Source organism: Protopterus annectens, chromosome 5.part0, assembly GCF_019279795.1.
Source record: "Protopterus annectens isolate FY-2018-M chromosome 5.part0, PAN1.0, whole genome shotgun sequence".
In the NCBI taxonomy this organism is placed as follows: Eukaryota; Metazoa; Chordata; order Ceratodontiformes; family Protopteridae; genus Protopterus; species Protopterus annectens.
In genome coordinates this window covers 395,589,912-395,595,587 of record NC_056735.1, presented here as the reverse complement: position 1 = coordinate 395,595,587, position 5,676 = coordinate 395,589,912, and positions in this window count along the sequence as shown.

The following is a 5,676-nucleotide window of genomic DNA, read 5'->3' as shown; positions in this document are numbered from 1 at the left end:
TTTTGTTGCATCTTCAGTTGTTGCAGGTATTTAGTGAGGTACATGCCAAATGGGGCATTTTACTCAATGACTGGCCTAATGAGGGAAGAGTAGAGGGAGACAATGACCTCTTTCTTCCTGGATGCAAAACCCTTAGTAATGAGATGTGCCACATAGAAGGACTTACTGACCACAGTGGCAATGCGGTGGTCAAAGGCAAGGTTGCTGTCAACTTGTGCTCCCAGATCTCTTATAACACCTTCTGTGTTCAGTGGACTATCACCGAGGTGGTAATTCATGGGAACCATGTTTTTCCAAAAGGGGATGACGACACATTTTTGGCAGTGAACTTAAGGACATGGTTATGATACCAGTTGTTGGTCTCAGTTAGGCATTTCTGTAGAATGTCAACACCACTTGAGGAGTTAATAATAGCTCCCAACTTGCAATCATCTGTGAACTTTGTCAGCCAGAGTCCCTTTGTGTTGGCCTGGACTTCAGAGAAGTAGATACCAAACAGGGGAGGGCCCAGGACCAAACCCTGTGGGACTCCACTTGTAACTGGTCAGCAGTCTGACTTGGTGTCAGCTACTTTCACCCTGTTGGTTCTACCTGTGAGCCAGTTTGCAACCCACCTAGTGATATAGGGGTTGATGCCTAGCTTAGTGAGGTTTTCTATGATTCCTGAGTGGGGAATAGTATCAAAGGCCTTGGCCAGATGAAGGTAGGCTGTATGAACCACCTTGCCTTCATCCACATCTTTGTTGACTTGACTCAAAGAAGTCAACCAAATTGAGCAGGCATGATCTACCATTCACAAAACCAAACTGTGTGGGATCCAGAGTTTGGAGATTCCCTATATCATTGTTTATTAGATCCATTGTGATGCATTCCATAGTCTGGCATATCAGACTCATCAGGCTAATGGGGCAATAGTTCCCAGGGTCTGCAGTTGCTCCTACTTTGTGGAGAGAGATGATTGTAGTAGTGCACCATTCATTAGGGACAAAGCCTGAGGTGAGGCTGTGATTGAAGAGGGCACACAGGTGAGGTGCCAGTTCACTCTATATTTCATGTAGAACACAGAGACGGATATTGTCAGGTCCCATAGAAGCTGTATTCTTGGCCTTGGACAGTCCTGTTTAAACCTGTGCAGCAGTAATACTTGGTGTCTGGCAATCTACTGGTATTGTGACTGGTCCCTTGGGGGGAGAGAGGGGTAAAGTTGGCACGGAATCTGTTGGCCAATATATTGGCAATATTTGCTGGCTCGGTACAGGAGGTACTATTATGCAGTAGCTCAGAGCAAATCTTGGTATTGCCATGGAGATTCTTTACATAACTATAGAAGACCTTGTGGTTATTTTTGCTATCTGCTGCAATTCTGTTTTCATAGCTAGCTTTGAGTATTTGATGAGGGATCTCAACTTTTTGTTGAGGCTGATAAGGGAGTTTTTCCAGTCTTTGGACCTCACCTTATTCTGCAACAGTTTCCTCCTTCTGGTGTGGAGTTTGTTTATGGCAAGGCACCACAAGATTGGCTTCCTTTTTTTGGAGGAGAGCATCTTGGCTCTATTGGGTATGGCGAGATCCAGGCATTTGTGTACATGTTCGTAGAGTGCATCGATGTATGATTAGGCAGTCATGCAACTGATCTCCATTTGCATGGGTGCCATGAAGCTAGCCACCTCTGTTTTTAAGACCCCAAAATTAGCTTTGGAGAAGTTTTACATGGTGGTTACCTTTGCTGGGGTGGTGGAAGGGATGTGGATTTCCAAGGTGATTAGTTTATGGTTGATTCTAACAAAGGAGGAGTTGACTATCGGTGCAGAGCAACAGTCACCCATGTTACTAATGACCAGGTCAAGGGTGTTGGTACCTCTAGTGGGGGTAAGAACGAGCTGGTCCAGGGCACTGGAATTAATGAATTCCAGGAAATGTTGGGCAAGTGTATTGGAACATGAGTAGTTCTCCCAGTTAATGGAGGAGTAGTTGAAGTCACCCAGTATGAGAGCGTTAGGGTGGACCCTAATATTCTCCAGGGTGCTTAGAAATGTGGAGTGTGAGTCTAGGGAAATGGTTGGGGACCTATAGCAGATTATGACCTGAATTGCTGTCTTCCCTAATGTTAGCTGCATCTGAAATATCTCAGATGCGTTATGTTGGGCCACCAGTCTGGAAGTATGGGCATCCTTTATGAATATGGAAACATCACCACCTTTGGAGCTTCAGTCCAAGTTCTGGGGCCGAAAGGTGTGGAATGCGTTATAGCCTGGTAGTGCAGGGGTGATTTCTGCTGCCTTGAACCAGGTCTCTGTTACGGCACAAATGTTGACGTTCTCCATTTAAGGAGTGCTTCGAGCGAGTGCATTTTGAGATTTAGTCTTCTAGTATTGAGCAGCATGACCCTCAGATTGCATTTGTTTGTAACTGTTACTGTGGTAATTTGGTCTTTGGACACCACCTAAAATGGCACTATAGGGGTGGCAAGAGCCTTGGCCAGTATGTGGAAGCCCAGGGGTGACAGATGCAGGCCATCTCTGGCAAAGCATCGGGGTCTGTCATTCATGTCATCCCAGGCAGACAGATACTAGATCCCCTTAGAATGACACCAGAAACTTAGCCAATTGTTGAAATCAATCATTTTCTGCTTGTACTGTGGTGTCAATCTGGGTGATGGTAGGATGCTGCTCAGGGCTAGGGTCATACCCACCTGGGCTACATATTCCAAGAGCTCCTCCATGTATCTTTTTATGTAATCCAGAGACATATGTCTCAGGTCATTCACACCCAAATGTACAATGACAGAGTCATATTTGTACCTGTTGTCGAGGGACCTGAGTGTGTGTGTTATGTGGCGGATCCTGGCGCCTGGCAGGCAGGTGAGTGTTACTTTCTCCTTATTCAACCTAGTGAGTGGGACATCATTGTGCCTCACTATCGAGTCACCTATGACTAGTGTGTTGGGCATGCTGTTTTGCCTTAAGGCTTTGGTTGAGCGGCACACTGTTTAGGAGAGTTATATGTCTCATGATTAATGTTGTGTTGTGGTGGTCAAGTGCATTTCTGCCTTGGAGGTCTCTGCTGTTGGAGTAAATTTTTATTGAGATTCTCCGAGAAGGTGGGTGTGGGGTTTGTGTTTTTATATGAAGGCAGTGCTGGTGTGTGTTCTGGAGGGCTGTGTGTTCCATGTGGTGTGGTGCAAGTGTTGCCCTTCTTCTCTTGACCAGCTATTCTGGTCTTGGCTGGAGAGTGTGTGGATTCCAATTTGGATATATAAGTGCATCTCTCACAAGTCTGAGTGTTGGGAGGTAAGAGGAGAGGGTTGTTAGTGTACATGAGGCAGATGTGGAATTGCCTCAGGATGCTCAAGTTCACCAGGTTGATAAGAGAAAGCACAGGAAACTGAACTTTAGACATGCCTGGAGGGGTGGGCATTAATAATAAGTACTGGAGCTGTTTCCTTGTAGAACGTTTAGTGCTGGTAGCACTTTTGTGTGCTACAATAATTGCTACAAGAAGTCTGGTAAAGTGCTAGACTAACAAGCTAGTAAAAGTGCAGGAGAGGAGAGACTAGCAGATCTAAGGGAAAAAAAATTGAAGAGCAGACTTTGGCACCACACAGAAGCTTGCAACCAGTCCTGGATAAAGCGTGATTAAGGCAGTTTTGAGCAGCTTTAAGCAGGTTTGCGCGGGTTTGCCCGATGGTAAGCGGTGCTAACGTATGGTTAAATGAATAGGCGTTTACACCATGTAGGCTTCACTTACCAGTGCACAAATCTGCTTAGCATTGACATTTAAGCAATGATTACACCTGCTAGGCATAGCTTAGCCTTGGTAACCAGTGATCACATTCCAGTCTGATAAAATAGCAGGGTAATGACATCTTTAATAAGTGTACTTAATTCCCTGTACATAATATACTTCTATGTGCTGGCATTACAGTCGCCAATAGTTTTTACTAAAGATATATATATATCAATGCATTTCTAATAGATATACCTTCTTATAATAGTGAATACTTTAAAATAATTTGGGGGGGCTACACCCCCCACACCCCCCTTATTTAATATTCTCACTCCAGGGTTGCACTGCAGTGGGGCAGGGGCTATATTCCATTTTCGACCACATGAACTTCGACAAAGTGAGCTTTCAGTCAAGTGAGCTTTCAGTGAAGTGCAATGCCTGGTATCATTTTCAACTAAGTGTAATTTGACCAAATGTATGGAATCCATATAAATATATATGTATTTATTAACCTTTCTATATATATATATATATATATATATATATATATATATATATATATATATATATGTGTGTGTGTGTGTGTGTGTGTGTGTGTGTGTGTGTGTGTGTGTGTGTGTGTGTGTGTGTGTGTGTGTGTGTGTGCATACATATTTGGATATGAATTATATCTCTCTATGTATATATGCATCATGTATATATTTGCACACATATATCCATCTCCATACATATATATATGCATATATAGACTACCTGAATGATTCTACAGACTCCTTTCCCTGCTGTTGGATGACTGTACTAACTGATATGTTTGGGATGCCATCACTATTTTGTAGGGAGCAAATGGTGTAATGGTACATTGCTTGGTTCATTGTTTACAAGGCCATGGGTCCTGGACTTGGCTGGTCTTATTATGTTGTTGCAAGGCAAAACAGTTCAGCTATGGAGGATGGGATAAGGGTTATACTTGCAAAAGGTCCCTAGTCTGAGCCTCTTTACCACCATTTACACAGCCTTTGGTCAGGTTTATTGCAGTAAGAGGTCAGAGTGTGTATTCAATGTCAGAATGCACTGCATACACACACACACACACACACACACACACACACACACACACATATATATATATATATATATATATATATATATATATATGTATAGTTTCCCTTCACATGACCGAAGTTCGGTAAACTCAAAATTCATAAGCCCGAAACCAGAATCTCAAATTTGCAAAACCTCGAAAATGGGAAGGTGAACTAAAAAAAAAACAGACACCTTTCTAATGTTTTTGCAGGGGGGCTTCACCCCCCTGCACCCCCCACACACCCCCTACTTAAATATTCCTACTCCGAAATCGCACTACAGCACGGGACAGGGAAATCTTTCAGTTTGCGCTATATGCATAAGCGCAAACCGGAAGATTTCCCTGTCCTCCGCTATAGTGCTGTCATGGAGCATTTAGATTTAGCTGCGAAGATGCAGCAGGACCTTGCCGCTTGCAAAAAGGTAAGTCAACTCTTTTTTTTTTAGGCTCTAAACTTCCCATTCACAATTTCGAGTGAATGGAAGTTCGAGATTCTGGGCTCGAGCTTATGGGTTTCGAGCTTCCATTCATTCAATCTTGTGAAGGGGAACCGTGTATATATATATATATATATATATATATATATATATATATATATATATACACATATATATATATATATATATATATATATATATATATATATATATATATATATATATAGATTCATAGGTTCATAGGTTGGTACTAGGCTATCGGCCCTAGGGCCTATACAAGCCTAGCTATAACAATTCCCTGGATATTTCTTCCCACAATATTTACTTCTCTGGACCCCTGTCTAGCAGGGCTACTGATATGCTCCCCGGGGTGAATTTCCTATCTCCCTTCTAATCTTCAAGGTTCCTTTTGAAGAGGCCAATGAGATG